Source organism: Triturus cristatus, chromosome 5_2, assembly GCF_964204655.1.
Source record: "Triturus cristatus chromosome 5_2, aTriCri1.1, whole genome shotgun sequence".
Taxonomy (NCBI): Eukaryota; Metazoa; Chordata; class Amphibia; order Caudata; family Salamandridae; genus Triturus; species Triturus cristatus.
Window position 1 is genome coordinate 870,284,629 of NC_140588.1, and position 13,308 is coordinate 870,297,936.

A 13,308-nucleotide genomic window follows, 5' to 3' on the forward strand; every position below is an offset into this window, starting at 1 on the left:
GCGATTATGAAGAGAACCATCAAGAGCCATTAGAGTAAAACATTCATGAGCTGGTGAGCTAGAAGCTGGCATATAGGGCCAGAGCCTGTTTGTGAAATCAAACAATACTATCAAAATATAAGGGTTACGGTATAATAGTGATTAGCTGCACATAAAAGCACAAGGAATGGCGGAAGGTTAAGAAGAACTACTCTTATGTTCTCATGGGACTCAGAAGCAGCAGATACTTGTGCAACGTCAGGGATGGTCTTGATCAAGTTGGCCTGTCGGAGATCTAGATCAACTACTACCATTTGGTGCATGGGGGTAATATCTTACCTGCTGCATTATCATTGGTGGAAAGCCAGGGCCAGTAAAATCACAGTTGTATACACTCTTCCAATTAGGATGAATTGCATTTTCCTGAGGATCTCTAGAACTGGAGATGCAGTGACATTTTCTTCAGATGGTTTCACACATATAGAGCATCATGGCAGGATCCCTGGGTTATTGAACATGCATGGGGAATCGCAAAGAAAACCTGAGGAAGGGCTGAGATTGTGTACACCCATTCTCTCTGTCCCCCCAAGATCCTATTTATGAAGAGCAGTCTCCCAGTCACACAAAACTCATGCAGCACCATGAGAACACTGGACACCACACATCAAGGGATAAAATACGTGAATCCTAGGTGGCATGGCACTGATTTCACAGGAGAGAGGTCAATATACCCTCTATGACCACCACTCATCAGTCAACTCTGTGTCTGAAGTGATTAGACTGGAGATTCTCCTTTGTGCCCGAGGATAAACCTTGGGTGTACACACAGTTGAGCCTAATGCAGTTGCAAATCAGTAAAAATCCTGGAGCTCAACCAGTGGACTCCCAGGCTGCTGAGAATAATGGAGACAAAAGAAGGACAGGTGCAGTGCCACAAGAGGCAGGATGGCACAGTTTTCCCAAGGTAGCGTTAGGGGATTGTTAGTTTGATGTTGTGTTGGTATAGTTCTTTTTTCACAATGCTAACGGGGGCACCGGGGCCCGTAGATTTATATTTGTGGGTTATTGCATTTCCCACCCCTGCTGTTTAAGTAGCTTCAGTTCTACAAGGACAGGATAAAAATGGATTATGATATACAATTAGTTTAACGTATACCGAGTCCAAACGCCTGAACGTGCTCAATGTGCCATTTATTGAGCGTGAGGTTACTTCATTCTCTGGTCTTCTGTAAGGAAGAACGGCCGGCATTTCTGATCAATAGCCCTTTATTTCATTGGTATATTTAAAATACCATCCTGTGGAACATTTACTCTGGAAAACGAGCAGTGCAGAATAAAAACAATTCGCAAATATGCACTCCAAGCACGCTGCTGTTAAAAACCTAAGTTAGAGCCCAGCCAAGGAAAAGGATATTATATTTTGGGAATGTTTATTCTTTAATTACCATGAATATATCCTGATCTTTGTCATGTTTGGTAATGAAAGCAATCCAACATGCTCTGTGAAATGTTAGTTATTCACAGCATAATTTTTACAACTTTAATAAACAGTCGTAGCAGGGCACTTTAGAGGATTGACTACAAGGCTTCACACTGTGTCACAGATAGACACATAAAATGTAAGTGTTGTTTTTCCTTATTACAATTTCATCTAATGTAAATAAACAACAGTAGCAAAGCATTGTTATTGCATCTAATTTAACTTCTTCTGCAATTTGCCCTGCACTTGCTCACTTTCCTTTTGTAGAACATCAGATAAATAACATTGCAATACGGTTTAATAGCAGAGGCTGGCTGACAGCCATGACCGTTTAACCTGCCATTGTCCTGGGAGCAATGCACAGCAATGTCTGTGGTATTCGCAATAGTCATTAGACTATCAGCTCCAACCTGCTTTTAATTAATTAATCAAGAATGTATTGATGTTTGTTATTAATAGAATCATATCCCATGCGTACAGGGCATCTTGGCGCCAAAAAATTAATGTCAACAGTTGCTATTCACAAATATTATATATATAGACAGATAATCTTGGCTAAGGCAGCACAATTACTTGGATCCACTTCCACCACGAGTAATTGCTCTTGGGCTATTTTATTGTCTCGTTTTTTAAGTCCAAGTGCCATTCCAGACAGTGAGCTAGCCATTTGTAAATTAGTCTCCAACCTGTGACAATGCAGCCCGAGCTGCTAGACATGTCCCCTCTAATTGGCCTATCAGGACCACATTCTACAATCTCATGAAATACTCGTTTCCACTCCCTGTCAGCATTCACCATCCAGACTGCCAGCATTTACTCCTTCTGTTTTACCTATCCTATAGCATTGATCCTTAAAATCTAGACTGCACAACCTTCCTGTACTACCTCTGACCCTTCCTTCCCATTAATTTGAAAACCTTTAGCCTTAGCATGTAGTGTCATCCTTTAATTCATCCCTTTCTTCAACCACTCATCGTCTCCAGAAAGTTGATCATCCTACCCCTACTAAAAACACCGCCTGCTGATTCCATCTCATCCACCAACTACACATCAGTGTCCCAACTTGATTTATATTCCCCTTAACTTGATCATTTCAATTACTACATCTCTTGTTGAATATCAGACTTTACTACGTATGTCTTTACTCCTCATGCCTTTACCCCATAGTTTTTACAAACATATCTTTACATGCAAGCATATAGATTCCTATGGAAATGGCCTTTACCATGCATATTTACCACCCTTGTTTTTTTACTCAGCATTTTTAATTTACATCTTACTTATAAGTTTATTAATATTATTATTAACATATATTATTGCTTTAAACACAAATAGGTTCAGCACTTTCAACAGTTACAACGACCAGTGTCCAAAAGAGTGAGGACACAAGAAGATGCCCAGATCCCAGATGTTGGTTTGGTTAAAGGATTGTTCTTTATTGAGTTCATTTATTAAAAATCAAAGGACCATAGCCGACGCGTTTTGTCTTGCAACAAGACTTCTTCAGGGCTTTTTTAAGTCACAGAGAAATGTATTCAGAGACATTGTAAGTTCCAACAAATTGTCATAGAGTCCATGTTGCAGAGACTTTTATACAGTAGGCATTACTGAATTGATGTCTCGTAGTTCCTCCGAAAAGTAGGTGGTGTTTTCGGCATAGTGACTGGCCCCTGGCGCCTACCTGACGTGGAAGGGCGAAGACGGGCTTGCCTTAGGCACGACTTCAGCTCGCCGTCGGTGCGCCCACTGCACGCATACGGTCCTTACTTCTCATTAAATAGGCGTGGATATAGCTGCGTGCCTGCGTCCACTGATGTATGTGACTGTGCCTTGTTGCTATAGGGCACAATTATTCATGACTTACTTAATACAAGATGTATTATTTAAATACAAAGTACATAGCGAGAGACATTTCAACAGTGGGACATGGCCCCATGAGCGCCATTGCTAGTTTTTAGTTTAGGGAAAGAAAAAGCCCCGCTGAGAACCGCTTGGAGTATATGCCGTTTATGTGCATGCACAGTTTGAATGCACTGACATGGAACAATTTAAATTATCCCGACAGTAAAGCCATGTTTAAGAGAACAATGCATAAAATGAGAGCTGCTTAACAACCTCTTCCTGTCCAAATGGTATAATGCATGAAATCCAGGTCTACAAACAGAAAATAAATCTGGGTAGAACAAGTGAATCCTTAGAGATACCTTTGCTGAATACATTCTCAGTATGAAGTATCTATGTACAAAGAAGGATGCCCTATGGTCTGGGTTCTTGCAAAAGGGAGTACTAGAGAGTGTGTAATATATAATGTTCATCACCAATAGTTTGCTCTAAATAACCAGTGTTAATACCAACAAAATGGCATTATGTGTTTGACTTTGGGGTGGGGGAGTTTAATTCTCCTAGTCAGGATCAAACACTTTGGCCTACATGCTGAGCATATATCTTAGTAGCAGGCACTGTGCTCACCGAGCTAGGTTACCAACAACTGATTCATAGAAACCAATGTGTATTGGGCAGACAGGGAAAGACTCAAAAAGATAAGAGTGTAAATGTGTTTTCATGGCACCAATGTGTCTCAAACAGTTGTAAGTGTCAAGGAGGATGTTAGTGGTCTTTTTAGAGTGCGAGTACAAGGCGGCATATTTATGAGAGCTTTGCATCATGCTTGCACCATTCAACGTAGTACATGTGTGACGCAAACCTCTAAATCAGATTTATGAAGACACGCAAAGCTACTTTGCATGGTTTGTATGGCTTAAAAAATCTGGAGTAAGGCAGTCCATCACAAATCGTTGTGTTGTCTTACTGTGCGCAAGGGAGGCATTGCATGGACGTTGTGGTGGGTGTTCCCAAACAACTCCCATGGTTTTTGATGCATTCCCAGATTTACAAGGGCTTGTAAACCTGCGAATGCACCAAAAAGATACACCTCCACAGAAGAGGCATAACGAGGAGAAACATCTTTATTTCTTCTCTTTTTCTTTTTCTGTGCAGAATGCAGTACACATAGAAAGAGGAAAAAGCCTTTTCAGGCTTGCTTTTGTGCAGGAAGGTTATGCTTCCTGCACGAAAACAATCCTGTCTACAATACAGGCACCCTTACACAATGGCGCAAGGGTTCCTGCGCTGGCGCTGCACTGCCAAAATTGCACCAGCACAGGGGGACAGGCCGAGGGGAAGAGGCCCAGAATGCACCATATTGAATGAAAATCGAGTGTTCCTGCCCTTGGCCTGTGACGGAATTGACTTGCGGTGGTGCCCACAGATTTCATAAATGAGGCCCCTAAGTGCCCTTAATAGAAATCTCTGGGGCACCTTTGCAAACCGGGGGCCTCATTTATTCACCTTTTGTGATGTTCCATGGCGAGGGGCCTGTTCCATATTCACGAGTCAGCACCATCCATGGCTTTTTGACACTGCCACCGAGCCAAAAACTTACAGAGGCACAACGAGGAAAAATATCTTTATTTCTCCTTGTTTTTCCTTTTTATATGTGTGCTGCATTCTGCAGCACCCACAGAAAGAGGAAAAAGGCTTGTGTGATTGTTTTTGTGCAAGAAGGTTTCCCTTCCTGCACAAAAATAATCATCCCCACAATGCAGGCAACCTTGTGCCATGATTCAAAGGTTCCTGCATTGGCGCACGGCAGCCCATTGTGCGCCGGAGCAGGGGAAAAAGACAGGAATGCGCTGTATCTGATAGATCAATGGAGCTCATCACTGCTAATACCGCTTGCCAGTTCCATGCAGAGCCTCTCAAGAGCCTCTATTCACCGGCATACCTCACGGAAGGAGCCGCCAAATGTGCTTTCGCGCGACAGGAGGCACTTCAAAAACTGCTACTGCTAATACTGCCTGCCAGTTCCACCCAGAGCCTCACGGGGACTCCATTCACCGGCATACCTCACAGCAGGAGCCACCAAACGTTCTTTTGCGTACCAGGAGGCGCTTCAAAAACTGTACCGGGCTCCCGCGGTGCGGGATGCGTGCGGGTGAATCGTCAGCACCCGTGAACTCCATTCACCGGCATGCCTCCTGGCAGGAGCCGCCAAACGTGCTTTCAGGTGCCAGGAGGCGCTTCAAAAACTGCTCAGGGCACCCGCGGCGCAGGAGCTCATCACTGCTACTATCGCCTGCAAGTTCCACCCAGAGCCTCATGGGGACTCCATTCACTGGCATGCCTCGCGGCACGAGGTGCCAAATGTGCTTTAGCGCGCCAGGAGGTGCTTCAAAAACTGCTCAGCCGCGGGAGCCCATCACTGCTAATACTGCCTGCCAGTTCTACCCAGAGCCTCACGGGGACTCCATTCACCGGCATACCTCGCAGCAGGAGCCACCAAAAATTCTTTTGCATGCCAGGAGGCGGTTCAAAAACTGCACAGGGCTCCCGTGGTGCGCGATGCGTGCGGGTGAATCGTCAGCGCCCGTCCGCAGCTGGATGTGGCTGGGCCACCTCCCTTGGCTCCCTCACATGGTTTGGACCCCATTGCTGCTGCCTGTACATCGCACCTGCTTGGAGGCCCCCCATCAGGCACTGGGGAAGAACCGCCTACGATCTCCATTTGCGCCAGTAGGCGCTCAAACGCAGCCGGGACCCCAGTGAAGGTTGAGCTGGGCCCCCATTAACTTCTACATACCATTGCCGCTGAACCACAATGGGGAAGAAAAAGCCTTCAGCAACTGAGAAGGTAACTGTGACTACTCTAAATACCTTTTTGGCTGCAGCAATTTCAGACTTAGAGAAAGAAATTGCCCTTACAGAAGGGAGACTCTTGTTGGGTTTAGGGGCGGGCCAATTATTTACCATACCTGTTCAACCTACGCAGGGGGATGCAACCATCACAGTTGGGCCTATAGAACCGTCCGTGGCTACTAGATCACCTACTAAATCACCTACAGAACACACAGAATTTGTTACCACACATAGGGGGAAAACGACAGCCCCTACCTCTGTTCACGGGAAATGAAAAAGAGGTAACATGACATTACACACTAAATTCCCAGAAAAAAGTATCTGAAAGTTCGCCACCTCTGTGAATTCATCCTGTTCGAATGGTCAGCAACCCACAGACTTCGCCTCTCCCCCAAACTGGGCTGCACTCTTGGACAACTTTGAACAACTCTTGTAACCTATTTATGCCAGTTTAGATTCAATAGATTGCATTTTACAAGGTTTATCTCTGTCTCAATTGGCTCATCAACCGGGGGTATATCCAGGGATTATTCCAGCCACTTCTAGTGCCCTGCCCAATTTCTTGGCTACCTCTGAAGCTGGTACAACATTCAACAATGCTAACTTTGAAATCAATAATATGAGTTCCAAATGTAGTAATAGTAAAAATACTACTCAAGCTATACCTATGGGTCACCTTGGAGCAGTCAATGAGTTGTTATCTAGCAGGGCTAACCATGAAAGTCTTGACCCCAGGTGCTGCCCACCGCCGCTACCACAAGGAATAAAAGACAAACACAATATACATCAAGAACACAGGTTAAGGCAATCCAACCATCTATGCAGGTACTCAACAGCTTAAACCAACAACATATGAATCTTCCTCCTGCTGTATGCCCTTTTGTTGTAGTTTTGGTAAATGTAACTTTATTGCGCCCACATCTAAATGAATCTCCAATCCAATTGATGGACAAGGCTCGACACTGGCTGAACCAAAACTCAGATAAAGGGCAGTTGATTCACAATAATTTGATAATGGCTAGAAGAACACAGTGGATAGGGACTGATATAAAATCAATGAATAATGACTGTGTAGTTTTAAATTTTGATAAATGTGGAAATGTGGATTTTCCTGGTCAGTTATGTCCCCTATCTTGGACCCCAACGGTTCTATGTGCATGTCACAAGTACATGTATGTTCCCTCCAGTTCCAGTCATGAAGACGCAAATACATGTGCGTCCACCGTCAACATGTCCTCTGTCAGATCCGCCATGAATAGGCCGGATATTCCATTCCTAAATATGAAAGGCCACCGGCTTTATATGGTTCACTTATGCCATTTTACAGTCCAGGCAAGTAGGCCCTGATTCTGTCATCAAAACTCCTCTTGCCTTCTGCCTCTGAAAGCTCCAGTCTGAGCCTGCATCTGTGACCATGAACTTTGTCTCATTCTCTGCGCGGCTCACGAAGCCTGACATCAGCCTATTCTCTGCCAAGAACTGTATTTCACCTTCGAATTATCTGCTTCCCCCTCAGCCGATGCATTCCTGCCTAGTAGCTTAAGTAAACATTCTTCCAAACACCAAGCAAAAGGCCCGGCTTCTCTGTCCTCATGCAAGTAATTCATAGCCCTGTTACCATGGAATATTCCTACCCCCTCGCATTCAGTGTAGACACTTAGACGCTTGTACACGCACGCACAGTCAGTATAGAATAGATTCGGTCCGAGAGTCCTTCTTTTGTGGATAACATAGTTCTTTAAACATAGGATGTTAGATATGATTTGGGATTAGGTTGACATGACCCCCCAGACTTTTCGTCTCCACATGTAGAGCTAATGTCAAGTCCCCTTCACCCCCTAGTTACACGTCAATTACACGTCATGCTGCTGCGCGCGCATCTATGCCAAGTATTATCTTATAGATCCACCTATGTATGACATCATAACCAATCATGTTCCTTTTTTACTCCTTATTACACCCATTTTCGGTTACGCAGATAAAACGTCAATTTCCTTATCAATTGTTACGCCTACTGCATTCGCTTCATTGTAATGTATGTATTATAAAAGTTGCTTCTTGTCAATAAAGTATGTACTTCACTTCCTGAACCCCCGTGGTGATGGAACTTGGAGCATCCGATTATAATCGATCATTGGAATAAAGCCCATTCCGAAACTCTAATATCACGGATTCTGCCTCTCATTTTACTGAGCTATTTTATTATGATTCCGTATCAAATTCAGTCCCGGTAAAGGAAATTTATTTACCACATGATGGCGCCCGAACAGGGACACTTTCTCATCTCACGCGCCGGCGGTGAGTTGTAGGCCCGGTCTCCTGCCACAGCTGGACGGACAATTACGCGTACCAGCAGGATTTCCTTTATCTCCCTCCGGTCAAGCGGGGGCGACTGAGACTGCGATCAACACCCAGACGAGGCGGTGAGAAGTGCGAAGTATCCCGACCAGAGCCTAGCTGAGAGAGCAAGATCCGAGGTATACAGAGACCCACCAGTTCGAAGTCAAGCCCAGTTTCCGACGAGTCGAGTCGAGTCCAGTCCGGTTCAAATTCAAGTTACCGAGGCTTTCAGTTTCCGAAGCTACCCGGTGAGTACCATTACTGGGGAGGCATTTCTGACGTGCACATAGGTTGTGCCGGTCAAGACGGGTTTGGGTACACAAATCCGGTCTGCACTGTTTTAGCAGTGTATCTGTACTGTTTAGCAGTATATCAAGTATTCCGAAGTATCTAGTTATTGTCAAGAATTATGCTTGGTGATCAGTTATGCAGACGATCATCATTGTTGTTTATTTTAAAGGTTAAAAATGCTTAATGTTCAATGTTTAATGTGTTAAACGTCCTGCATATTGTGGTATGAATGGTTGTTCATTAGTGTGCTTTTGTATTAAGTGTGTTCAAGATTAAGTATCGGATCAGTTGTCAATATGCCGCTCTTTTCGAAATTAAGACAGATCACTACTAGAAAAGGGGTACTTGAAGAAGCCGTCCCTATTCCTCCTAGGGATACTCCAGGGCACTTCATGTATCACAAACATGGCTTAGACGCTATATTATTTCTTGATTTATGGGTAGACTACACCAAGGGATTGCCAGAAAGTCAGAGGTGGCCCGCAGCGGGGACCTGGGATGCAGAGTGCATCATGAAAGTCGAGGAAGAGTTATGGAAAAGGAAAGTCAGACAGTCACAGAAAGACGCCGTTGAGTTATGGCGTAAAGAATCTCATAGACGTACAGAAAAAGCACGTAGACAGGAAGAGAAGAGTAAAGAAAGTTCAAATAAAGTTCGAGACAATCTATTAATTGAGGAAGGTATCCGAGTGAAATCAGAACAAGTAGATAGACAAAGAAATGCCCTCATGAATGGTATGTATCCCCTTCTAGCCGAAGGATTACCTAAGGCTACCCCAGAGATACCGAAAGACTTGCCACCCCCATTATTCCCAATTAAGGTACATCCTAAGGGGCATCCTAGAACCGCAGAAGATGTTTTTCTTTCCTCATATTTAGATGACGCAGCTCCCGAGTATGCTAATTCCGCCCCACATAGACCACACACCAGGGAGGTCCAACGCCAAGATCCAGCACCCGTATCCCTACAGCAACAAGTCGAGTCACAAGTTCCGGCAAGCACATCTGTTTCTGCATCCGTTCCTACAGCTACTTCTATAGCTGTGTCCACACCTATAGTTGCTGTGTCACGTTCGACGAATCCTTTCACACCCGACGCCCCAGATGGGGCCACGGGAGGTGCTACCAATATTTTTTCTACACCACCTAGAATAAATAAACTTATTTTTCAAGAGTCAGCGCATTCACGTACACCCAAATTCGTAAGTGACCGTGCGCTTAAGGAACTTCTTATAGATTGTAGATATGACCCGGTGCTCGGTAAAGAGGACGAAATGATCCTGGCATCATTACGTATCAGACGAGCCGCAGGGTATTTAGCGAAATTACCAGGAATGACTGCGCATCTAGATAAAATATATCATTTTGTTCAAACAGGGCGAGATCCAGAATGTATTAACAGAGCTATGGAATACCAGAAAGTAGAGATACAGGGGGAACTGTTACGTTTCCTCATAAACTGTGTGATCAGAAATCAAGACCGACCGGGGGTAGACCCGGATGCAATGCAAATTCTTACAAGATGGAGCCAGAATATATCAGAAGGGAGACACGATAAGCAAAATTGTATAATAGCCATGTGCCGAAAGATCCGTAAAGAAATAGAACGTCTACACGAAGAGAGATTAGAGGCAGACGAGTTCTAACAAAGTGAGGAAGAAGGGTCAGGACCGCCCGCGGGACAGTCAGACACCATAGCCTATGTAGGTAGAGGAAGATCTTATAATAGGGATCAGACTAGATGTCATACTGATTCAATACGTCCAATATGTCCAGATAATAACAGGAATTTCCAAATACCTATAATTAATATAAGGTCTAACGAGCATTCGTTCCAAACCGCCGACAAACTACTCCGAGAACGAAGGGGTTATCATTTTCTCGATTCTATGGATGAACAAGATTTAGCCAGGGCAGCTGTCCATTGGGTGGACAGTCCCGGAAAATATAGTGATGCTACAGTAGTACGCACATTTTTGAATCTCACCCCAGATGAGCAGAGGTTAGCTGGGATTTATATGATTCAACAACTCATTATACTATATCGGAGTCAGCATTCGGACCCTGGTCCCTTACCTGACATATTGACTGAATTGCTTATGAATAAATGGAGAGGTCCAGGTACTAAATTAATTACAGAAATTCTAGTATCAAGAAAGCAGTATATTCTTTTTGTATGCTCAGAGCATGTCTCATTGCCCGGCAAGGAAAGAACCACGTATCACATGGATAGACAGAATCCCTTACGAGAAGTACACCCAATAAAAGGCGAGGACAATGAGTTTAGGCGCGTATTTGTATATACGCCCATATCAAAAATAGAATTGTTACAAATGAAGAAAGTGGTACCCAGTCATGACAAAGATCCAGCGGGTTTTCACCGAGAAATTAAAGACATGTTACTCATGGGAGAGTATACCTATCCCGACATTATGACAATATTAAAGGTGTTGATGCCTGCTGGCATTTATGAAAAACTCAAGGAAAAAGAGTGGGAGGTAGGAGACCAAAAGATAGAATGGTCAGCATTAGAAGCAGAAGAAAGGGCCCGAGGTCCAGGTTCGGGGCTTGGGGACAAAACTAAAGCACTACCAGGCCTACTAGTACAGGTACTGCCACGTTTATTAACTACGAAAAAGGAAGATTGGGGTACAATTTCAGCCTGTAAACAGAAACAAGATGAAGACACTAGTGATTACTATGCCCGATTCGAGAAATGTTTTGGTATAAATAGTGGCATAAAAGCAAGTAGCGAATCATACCCGCATCTGTTTGTAACAAAACTAGTAGAAAATGCTCTGCCCCCAGTAAAGAATAGAGTATTAAAATTCGAGAGTACCTGGCAAGGTAACACCCCATCACAAATGTTACAAATGTTACAGTACCATCACAAAAGAATTAGAGAGGAACAAGAACATGAACACAGACGCATGAAAGACACGAAAATGAAAATGCTAGTTTCCCAGACAGTTCCAGCTGAAGGACATAAAAAGGGTATGACACATTCCGATTCAGCAGGACCTGTAAAAGGGACATGCAATTATTGTAAAAAGCCAGGTCATTACGTACACGATTGTCCAGTTTTAAAACATAATATCGCCATAGGTAAAACACAAGAAAGATCACGGCCACTAAGACAAGATCAGAATGAACAAGGAGCTATGCAGCATGCCCAGGCCATGCCAGCCGCACAACAGCCAATACAGTTTGTGCCAGCTGCACCACCGTTGCCTGCTGCTGCCACACAGACCACAACACGACAAATGTATCAGACTGCACAGTATGAATATCCTGAGTATCAACGTTACGCATGAACTAGCCTAGAGAGGGAAGTTGACTTACCCCTTATCGAGATTCCTGTAGATCAAGAAGGACCTTATGTACATAGTGAATTATTAGGTCAAGATAGAAAATTTTTACTCGATACAGGGGCAAGTCGAACAACTATAAAACGTAGTGAAGTTCCAGGGGCACCCCTCTCAGGCTCTCAGAATATTTCCCTTGTGAGGGTGTGACGTACGCTTAACACGGTGCCTGACCCCCGACCGCTCGAGCCAAGCTACCCCTTGTGCTGGGAAACACCGGGTGACTGCTAACCCCGGTTGCCCGGGGTTTTCTAACACAGCCTAACTATAAAGTCCCTGTAACCTTTGTTTTTTCTGTGAATTTCTAAGGATTTTTACATTCTATTTCCCAACTGGGACCTGTAACATTTGACAGTGTGTGTGAGAGTGTCTGTATAAGTTGGAAAGTGGATGTGTTTGTAGCTAGCTGCATGGGTCTGTGAGTGAGTGCATGAGTCTCTGAGTGAGTCTCTGAGTGGGCGGGTGAGTCTCTGAATGGGTCAATGAGTAGATATATAAGTGTCTGTGTGGGTCTGTGAGTTGGTGTGTGAGTGTCTAAGTGGGTTTGTGAGTGGGTGCTTAAACGTCTGAGTGGGTATGTGAGTGGGTGTGTGAGTCTGAGTGGGTCTGTGAGTGGATACTTGAGTCCCTGAGTGGGTCAGTGATTGGGGCATGAGTGTCTGAGTGGGTCTGTGAGTGGGTGCATGAGTCCCTGGGTGGGTCTTTGAGTGGGTGCATGAGTATCTGAGTGGGTCTGTTAGTGGATGCATGAGTCTCTGAATGTGTTTTTGAGTGGGTGTGTGAATCTCTGAGAGGGTCTGTGAGAGAATGAATACGTTTCTGAGTGGGTGTGTTTGTGTCTGAGTGGGTTTGTGAGTAAGTGCATGTGCCAGTGAGTAGGTGCATGAGTCTCTCGTTGGGTGCATCAGTGGATACAGAAGTGTCTGTGTGGGTCTGTGGATAGATGAATGAATCCATGAGTGGGTGCATGAGTGTCGGAGTAGGTCTGTCAGTGGGTGCATGAGTGTCTGAGTGAGACTGTGAGTGGGTGCATAAGTCCCTGAATGATTGGTGTGTGAGTATTTGAGAGGGTCTCTGAGTGGGTATATGAATGACTGAGTAGGTCTGCAAGCAGAAGCATCAGTGTCTGAGTGAGTCTTTGAGTGAATGTGTGCGCCT